We start from the raw sequence: 10,082 nt of genomic DNA on the forward strand, positions 1-10,082 counted from the left end.
TCTCTCTCTCTCTCTCTCTCTCTCTCTCTCTCTCTCTCTCTCTCTCTCTCTCTCTTTCTCTCTCAAATAAATAAAAAAAATAAAATTACAAAAATTAATTGCTCTTTCCTTGCCATTTTCCTAAATAACTCAAATATTACATAGTTTGGTACCTAAATATTAATTTTAAAGAGGGAATTTTGTATGTGACATCATCTTGTTTATTTTTCTCATGGAACTAAATGCAGAACAGACAACCATCAGTCTTCCACTGCATACTAAACCTGTGCTAATCTTACCTTGTAATTTTGTGTAAATGGAGTTAGACTAGCCAATCATTCCTCTATAATGCCATATTTTGTTAATTTAACATTTTGCCTTAATTTCACAAATAAAATTTAAATAAGAGAAGAAGGTTGTTGCCTAAGTCTTGTACAATGTGTGTATTTTAAATATGTTGGTTTCCCTATGGCACTTTTTATTTTATTGAGACAGTTTAGATATACATAATGGTAGCATTCATCATAGAGAGTTTGCAGCTGTACATAATATACTTTGCTTCTTTTTTCCTGATTCCCCTTCCTTCTCCATCACCCCACTTCTTCTCTTTATTTGTTTTTCCTTTAAGTTGTTTTATATATTTTCCTTCTATTCTTTTTTCTTGTCTCTTCTTTCATTTGTTTTCCCCTCTTGTGAGTTAAAATTGCATAGCAGAAAATTCATGTTGTTTTTCCTTATGGATTTTCTTTTTTTCAACCTACCTTGCTTTTATTGAAGATAGCAACATTTTTGCCTAAAAGTGGTTTTCCATCTCCTTGCAGTAATGTGCCTGTTTTCCTAGTTCAATTAAATTAAAGTGACCAAAATGAATGGGACCCATGGGAAGTGCAACAACAACAGCAGCAGATGAAAAAACCCCACAAAAAAACAAATGCATTTCTTTGTGCTTCTTGGAATTCAAATTTGAGCATAGAGTTCTTGCTCTATGCTCCCTGGGGAGATTTTTAATGGGCAACTTTCACAGCTCTTTCCTCTAGCATTCTCAAATAATAAACTCAAACCTCTTGTTTCTACCTACCAGGAAGTGAACTGGACACCTATCAATCCAGCTTTTCTGGAGGCTACTGAAGTAGCTTGTTTCTTTCACTTTTGCCTATTATAGCTAATTGTGTGCAGGACATGTTAGGACCTTGGGGCAAAATACAGGGAGAAAAGAGGAAAGAAAAGAAAAATGTGTTGAATTAACATGTGATTTGAACAATCATGCCTGTATTGGTTACATCTCATCTCCCTAGTTCAGAGCAGAACATGCAGGCTATAACTTTCTACTACTAGCACTAGTCTAAAATAGGCAGAAATCAGATCACCTTTCTAAAAGCCCAATCATTCTGACTACATTTTGAGTGAATATTTCCTGTTTTATCTGTCTTACGTCTTTGATAAGAGTTGGCATATTTATTTTTTTTGGGGACAAACAAGAATAGAGATAGAAGCTTGGGTGAGCCCAATGGCTGGAGAAGCACCCAGAGCTCTGGGAGGACTATTCTGTTCTGCGAGGGTGATTTGTAGAAGAAAAGGCCAATTTTGTTTAAAACACACAAACAGAAAAAAGCCATGCTGAGAAGCAAAGAAAATGAAGACATGCAGAGTCAGAAATCCCAAAGTTATAACAGTAGGTGAATCTATATAGTGATCTACATAGGATTCCCAAAGCAGTAGCGGTCTTCGACCACAGAGTACTTCGATTGGTACACATGAAGTAATATACGTGAAGTAACTGCAGAATGACAAAAACATTGTGCACTTTCTAGTCCCAAATGCCTTATAAATGAAAGATAAATTTTTGAGTATTATGATCCTTACTGTTGAAAAAAATTGAGGGGGAAAGTTGATTAATAGATTTGGCTTTCAATTTTCTTTTAATTTTTTATATCAATATTTTATAATTACTGTCGCTGTAATTTTTTATATTTCAGCTACTTTCATATAAACACAAAACTACAATTTTTTTGAAATTACTAATATTTCTACTTTAAGGAAGAACATATGTTTTGATTTCTGTGTAATTTTTGCCAAAGAATAATAATAATGGCCCGCTTGTATAACACCTGAAGTTTTTTTCAAACTAGGAGATGATAGCACAGAGCTGATGGCAACATCTTAGAGCCAATCTTTCTAAATGCTTATTACATCAGCTGTTATCTAGCACGGGTGTTTCAGCAGAGTTCATTTCCAGTTCTGTCTTTGCAATTTATTAGCTGCATGTTATTAAACAAGTTAGTTAACTTTTTTAATCATCAATTTTTAAATAAGGCTAATAGCACTTATCTCTCTGTATTATTATAATTATTTCATAAGATCATGTGTCCATTTAAACTAATGCCCTGCCTATCATATATTCTCAATAAACAGTGGTCATTGTAATTACTGCAATAACCTATGGATCTTACCAATCATTTCATGTACATATCTCCTTCTCCAACAACACGCCCTTTCACAGTGACTCTTTGACACTTCCAGGGCCAGCCAGATAGCTCAGTGGATTAAACCACCTGTTTAGGCAGATGCAGGGACTGGGATTCGATCCTGGGCAGGCAATGCTGGCCCTGTCCCTGGATGAGATGGTAATGAGATGGTAACTGAGACTGGGAGTGGTGGCATGCACCTGTAATCTCAGTGCTTGGGCAGCTGAAAGCAGAGAATAACTACGAGTCTGATCTGTGTTGCAAGACTCTGTAGACCCTATAGACCCTGTACTGAATATAATAAGAAAAGAAACTTCCAGTTACTTCAAGCACACATTCATCTCAATAGCAAACATAATGTGGATTTGAATAATTTCTTTAATTTTGTGAGCTTTACTGCTTATGTTACATTATTATTTCCATTTTTGTTCACATGTCCTTCATCTTCCATTCTGGGTTTTAGGTCTTTGAACACCACTATTGAGTGTCATGCCTGTTCTTTTTAGCTTTCAGAGCAGCTGGTCTCTGTGTAGTCTCCAAGGAATGGAATTTTAAGTCATGTACCTGAGTATATGGGCCACTAATTGCCTCCTTATGGCACAAATTCTTAAATGCTGAAATTTACTTTTTCATTATTACTTTACAGTTTCTCTTTACTGTAGTTAAATTTGTTGATCAAAGTTAACTTTGTTGTGCTTATGCATAAGATATTGTAGGATATACTTCCAATGTTTCACTTACCATAATCTACCAGCCAACTTTCCAACTCCTTTATTTTTTTGGTTTTATATTCTTTCTCTCAGTTATCCTATCCAGGTTCAGTCATAGGGCTGTCTGCTAAGGTGCCGCTTGAACCAATATCAATGCACAAAATCTGCTGCTTACTGGTACACATCAAGATAAACACAAGAATTAAGACTGAGCACTTACATTGTTGTGACAATCACTATTGGCTTGAATATTAGAACTTTCTCATTAAACTGGTTATAGAATAGCTAGGCTATTGTATCATGGCTTACATTAGTACAAGATTATGATAGTTAGTTGAATACATAATAAAAGAGTCCACTACAAAATAGTTTGCGATGTGATATAATAGTCGTTCTCTATATGTACATATAGGATCTAACAAACTGTTAGAGTCAGCACTCACTAGAATTGAACATGTACATCTACTACTGCTTTAGAAAATTCTGAGTTTTTGAGCAAAGACTCTTACGAAAAGCTTAAGAATTCCTTGCTATGTCTTCCTCCAAATGAACTATACTGAACAGTGAGCTACCAATTGTTTTCTGTGTTGATGCCTAGATTTCTGAAGGTTTTCAGCTCATTAGTATTGACTCTCATTAATGTCATGGCATAGAGTAATAGGAATTCTTTGGTTAGGGACTCTACATCAGGTTGAAAGCATACATAATTGCTACTGCACTTTTAATCATTCAGAGCTTGTCTGGTGCCCATTTGCTAGCCTCAGCTCTTCTTCCCTTTGTAAATACTACAACTATCGTGAAGGCTAATTTAGAATAAGCAGTAACAAGTGATGTTCCCTGACTCGAAGGCTGCTTTCATTCTTCCCTATTGCACATGTATCAAAATAGCCACCAGTATTTAGCATGGCTTCATCATAAAATATATTCCTTTATTTTATGCAAGTATTTTTAGGTTCCTTTTATCTTTGATGTAGCAAAATTAATCCATATTACTAAGCAGTGGTTGTTGTTTAAGACAGTGAACTAGACGATGTGGAGAACGATCACATCCCTAAGTAATTACAACCACAGTTAGGATGTTTAAAACTACTGTTTTTTTGATTGCTTTCCATTAGATTTATATTCCAGATAAAGAGTTAAACAGGAAGGGTATAAAGAGTATCTATTTACAAGGCAACTATGATAAATGGTATAAAACATAGAGAAAGTCTATATTCTTTTGATATCAATATATCCTAGGAGCCACGTGGGATAAACAATAAAATAAAGCAATATCCATATCTAAGCCACTTACAAACACCAAGATTTTCACTTAAATAAGTTTTTTCTCTTAACTTTTATGTATTAGAAGCTACTTTGAATTGATGCAGTAATTTACCTTGAATTAATAGATATTTCTCCTACAATAATCAATCTGGTTTGAATACTTACTTATATCATTGCCAAACTGTGTTCTTAGTATTCTATCCAGATTAGTTTCTTTAATTCTCAGAATAATTCTAAGAAGTAGATGTTATTATTTTTGTTCTATAATATAATTTATAGGGCCAGCCAAATAACTCAGTGGATTAAAGTACCTGCAAGGAGGTGCAGGGTCTGGGAGTTCGATCCCTCAGCCTGCTATGCTGGCCTCACCCCCAGGGCACACTTGAGACAGCAATTGAGACTGGGTGTGTTGGTGCCCGCCTGTACCAGCTCTTGCAAGGCTGTAAAAATGTGGGTCACTACCAGTCTGATCTAGTAGTAAGACCCTGTACACCCTGAAAACCCTTCCCTAAAATACAAAAAAATAAGAAATGTAATATAGTTCATAATACATTTACTTTTATTTAATAAAGTAAAAGATATTTAATATTGTCAGGACACTGGCCAGATGTACGCATGAGATGGATATGCAAAGGTAAAGTCCTTTGACTTTGGGGCCACATACCCAAAATCTGCAGAATGTATGGTTAGAGATTAAAAGAGAGTTTATAGGCCGCAAGTCCAAGTAGGACAAAAATGCATTGCCTAAGTTGTGAATGCTCTGGCTTTTGTCCTTCCCACACTCCAATTTATCCTTTGGATTGGTACCCACATCAGTCATTTAACCGGCTGCCCTGACCTTCCACTGACCTTCCCCTGTCCTTCTCCTACATGAGTTCCTGCCCAAAAGTCCTTTTTTCTTTTATCCTTTCTTCGTGGCTCAATCGATAAAAAGGCCTCAATTTGGTGCTGTTTTTATGATATTTTCTCTTGTTGAGTGGGTCACAGTTAAGGGCAGCTCCTCTGGGACTTCTTGGCATTTGAATTGGGCATTGACTTAATCTTTCATTTTTCTGCTATGCCATGTTCATGAAATACAATATAATAGTTTATAAATTATGAAATTATTATGTAAACAAGAATTTACAACTACCAAATAATGAAAGCATTCATAAGATTGCTAATGAATGCTTTTCAAATAAGGAATTGTCCTAGTGATTATAGTACTTAAGTAAATATATAACCCATTAGTTAATAGCAAATTGTAGCCTTCAAATTCACTGACAGGAAAGCAAGGTATTGAGAAATTTTCACCATCCATAGGACAATCACTCAATGCTTGCACAGTTTTCAAATTAATTCAATAGATAATTAATTTAGTAATTGTTTAGTGTCTACTATTTTTCACCAGCATTGTAGAGACAAATATGACAAATTTTTTGTCTAACTATTGTGTGTCTTCTGAAAAAGGCTGTGTCTCATGTTTTTCTGCATGAAAGTCAACCCTACTGATTTTCTAATAAACATTGTAAAGTTAAATAATCTTACTGAACACTGTGAATGATGGTGGATTTTTTTTCTCATTCTTTACACTATGTGTTATATCTGTGGGCAGTCCAACAATTTTTTTCTATGTTGTGCAAATGGCCAGTCATAAAATTCAGGCACTTTCCATGAAAATTAAGTATAATACATAAATTCCAGGGGACATTTGAAAGACAGAGAAAATTATGGGTCTTGAGTTTAGTCACAGATCTGCCTAGGTTTACATGTCAATCTGACTTCACTTCTTTCAATCTGCTTTCCACTTAGGCTAATCTCCTCTCTTAAGAAATATAGATTTTTGTTTTGTTTTGTTTTTTTTAATGACAGATAGCAGTGGAAACCCCAGCAGACAGATTTACTTGAAGCTCTGAGGCCAGGGATGCCATCCTGTAAGGAATAAGAAGACCTATTTTCTGCAACATTTGAACTGCATTAGTTGGGGAAGCTTTTTGGCATTTTTAAAAATATTTTTATTGAGTAACAAATAGCAATGAAGGAAGCTTTTAATTTAACTGAATCTCAGGTTATGTACATAAAACATGAGGCAAAATAATAATTAATAGAACTTCCTGGAGATAAAATGTATGTATGTAATGGATATAAGAATAAGTGAAACAAGTATCCACCAGAATTCCTTATACTGTGGTAAAAAGAATATGATGCCCCTGGACTCAGTCAGATCAGCTACTCTGATTTACCAGAGTGGCGTCTAGCACAGATTACATAGGATGAAATTCTGACTGCATTACCCGGCAGTAGTACAATCTCGGGCTGGTTGCCTGGCTTCTCTAATGGTGTTTTCTTCATCTTTATGATGACAATATTAGTTGTATGTGCTTTAGGGTTTTTTTTACAATGATAAAAGTAAATGTTTAAGTAAAATATGTCTATGTTTAATATTATATGAGTATGCTCTGTTGCTTTATAATACTTTGCTTCATTATAATATAATTCATTGTCAGCTGAATTTTTTGACAAGAAAACCAAAATATAGCTAATTAAATTTCCTGGATTCATGAAATTAGTAGATATGGGACAAGGATTTTGGTATCTACATTGATAATCCATAGTTATTGCTCTTAGTACTGGGCTTTCCTGTTTACATATTGCAGGAGTAAAAGAGGAAAGATGTTACTCAAAGCTTAAATTTACTATCTGTGTGTGACTAAGCAACTTTAAATACTCTTGGTATCAGTTTTCCTGCATGATTAACACATCGGCTTTGGGTATTATATATAAAAACTTGGGGAAGTGTAATGTATATATTGCATATAAGTAGATTGCATTACATTAATTATTAATTACTTTCAGTCTTTTTGGTAAGTGAAGACACATAGCTGCATATTTAAGAAGATAGATGTCAAGTGGCTGCTATAGAGTAAGCCTGCAATCCAAGATATTCGAGAGGCTGCAGCTGGACAATCCTGAGTTTAGGGCAACAGAGAAGAATTAGTTACAGAAGAAAAGAAACCACAAAGATAGAAGCAATCTGGCAAGATTGTTTTCTCTCTTCTCACAGAGTGCTTAGCCCATCTATCTATGCTGATGCAATACCAGGCATTTGTGGAGGCTGCGCTTCCAAAATGTAGCCCGTATTGCCTGTTCAAGGATGCTGTATCTCTAAAGCTAGAAGTCCAAGTCTCTTTTGCTCTTGTAAAGTGGTCTTGTGTTCTGCAGTCCTGGTCATAGAAAGTAGTTTTAAGTACATCTGGGGGAAAAGTAAAAAACAATGAAGATCTATAGATTGTGTATAGTATACTGTCTACAGTACAATATATGAAATGTATTACCCCATGTTTTCTATGTTGAGAAACTTCTAATGTTATCCTACATAATTTCCACCTCCATCAAAGACATTATATTAACAATATTACAGCTATTATCTCTTCTTTTTATTCATTAAGTTTAATGATTAATTTCATCATAAAGACTTTATACCTATACATGATTTAGTTCAATTCCTACTTTTTTCCCAATTCTTTGTTTCCCTTCAGCCCTCTACTCCTGCTTATGGGAAAGGTTCTATAGGGTGTTCACGGTCTCACTAGTAGATAGAACTCTTAGTGATCCACCTGTTTGCAGCCCAGATGCATGCTACCATGCCCAGTCTCAATTGCCCTTTCAGTGCTCCCCGGTGGCAGGGCAGGCACCACAGGACCAGGGATTGAACCCCAGGCCCCGTGAGTGCTTGTAGGCACTTCAGTCTCCTGAGCTATTTGGCTGGCCCAAGTTTTCATTTAATGAGGAATCTACACACATTTTTACAGCGATTGCCCCTTCTACGCTCCTACCAACAGAGGAGGAGGGATTCCTTTTTCTGTAGATGTCTGCTGACTTCTTGATAATTGCTATTCTTTCTGAAGTGAGATGGAATCACAGTATTTGTTTTACTTTGTGTCTATAATGACCACTGAGGTTGAAGTTTTTTTTTTTTTTTTTTTTTTTTCCCAACCGGGGATTGAACTCAGACCTTGCGCTTGCCAGGGAAGCACTTATTCTACTGAGCCATCTCCCAGGCCCCGTTGAACCTTTTTAAACATGTATTTCTTGCTGTTTCTGCTTTTTCATCTGAGAAGTGTCTATTTATTTCACATGCCCATTTTTGGATTGGGTCTTTAAATTGTAGGAAGCATGTGTGTATCAGAATTGTTGCTGGTGTTGTTATATATTCCAAAGAGTAATCTTTTATCTGAGGAACAGTTTGAAAATCTTTTCCCCACTCTGTGGGTTGTCTCTTTACTCTTTTCATGGTTTCTTTTTCTATGAAAAATATTTTATTAAGGCCCAGTCCTAGCCCAGGCCCTGTGAGTGTGTGGGAGAGCTTCCCGCTACCCTGCTCGGGCGGGAACCATTACTGGTCCCAGCCCAGGCGCAGCATGGGCGAGACCCCCTTCCACCCCCTTGGAATGCCCCCCACCACTCCGCAGCACCTCCCCCACCCTGCCTGCCGAATAGGAATATCTGCTGTGTTCGAGAAACCTCCAGACCCAGTCCTAGTCCAGACCCAGTGAGTGTAAGGGACAGCTGCCTCTCCCCCCCTACACCAACTTATCCCCTACAGGCTCAGCTCAGGCCTGGCATACAGGCCTGGAGTGTAACCCTGCAGCTGCAATCCCTGCAGAGAGTGTAGAGGATAGAACCACCCAGCTACTTCAGGAGCAGAACATCTTGCCAGAGGGGCACAACAGGTTCAGCCTCAAGGGCAGGAGCAGGAGGGAGCTGAGCACAGCAGCCAGACCCAAGCCAGACACAGCTGGATAAATCCAAACTTTGTAGATCTGCACCTGAACTTCAGTACGTGATAGGATTATAACTACAACAAAGATCTACAATAAAGGTCAGAAGACTGTGCTACACAAAATGACAAGAGGAACAAAATGCAACCTTAGAACCCAAGCTCACCCATAACAAGTGCAGAGGACACTAACACAGAACAAATTGGGAATCACACAGCTGACAGCAATGAATCAATGGCATCTGAAATAAAGAAACACCTGCAGAAAGGTATAGGGGAGCTCAGATTGGAAAAAAACAAATCCCTGAATTGATAACATCTGCACTAAAGAAACAAATGCAGAAACACATGGAGGAAACCCAATGACCACCAGAACAAGTTCAGAGGACACTAGCTCAGCTCAAATGCATGAATTAAGAGCCTCGATAGTAAATAAACAACAGAAAATTATAGAGGAACTGAGAGCGCAATTCTTTTCTGAAATAAAAAAAGAATTCTCAGAACTCATAGCATTTGAAGTAAAGAAACAACTACAGAACCATGGGGAGGACACCCAATAAGGAAAACAAAACAAAACAAAACAAAACAAAACAAAACAAAACACTGCAGTAAAAGAATTTATAATTGCTTCTAAAGAAGACATTGATAAAAAAATAGAGGAGATTAGAAAAATGATGGATTCCATGAATGAGCAATACAGGAAAGAAATAGATCACATGAAGCAGAGTCAAAGAGATATAGAGGAAATTAAAATCTCTATCACAAGCGTGCAAAACCGTTTAAGTGAAAGTGAAGAGAGTTTCAGATCTTGAAGACTCTGGTGCAGCTAGTGAAAAGGTAAGAAAGGATCTCTTAAAAACAACGAGGGTATTTTGAATATGGGCGGCTTGTCATGACATGCCA

Source organism: Octodon degus, unplaced genomic scaffold, assembly GCF_000260255.1.
Source record: "Octodon degus isolate 3935 unplaced genomic scaffold, OctDeg1.0 scaffold00014, whole genome shotgun sequence".
Taxonomy (NCBI): domain Eukaryota; kingdom Metazoa; phylum Chordata; class Mammalia; order Rodentia; family Octodontidae; genus Octodon; species Octodon degus.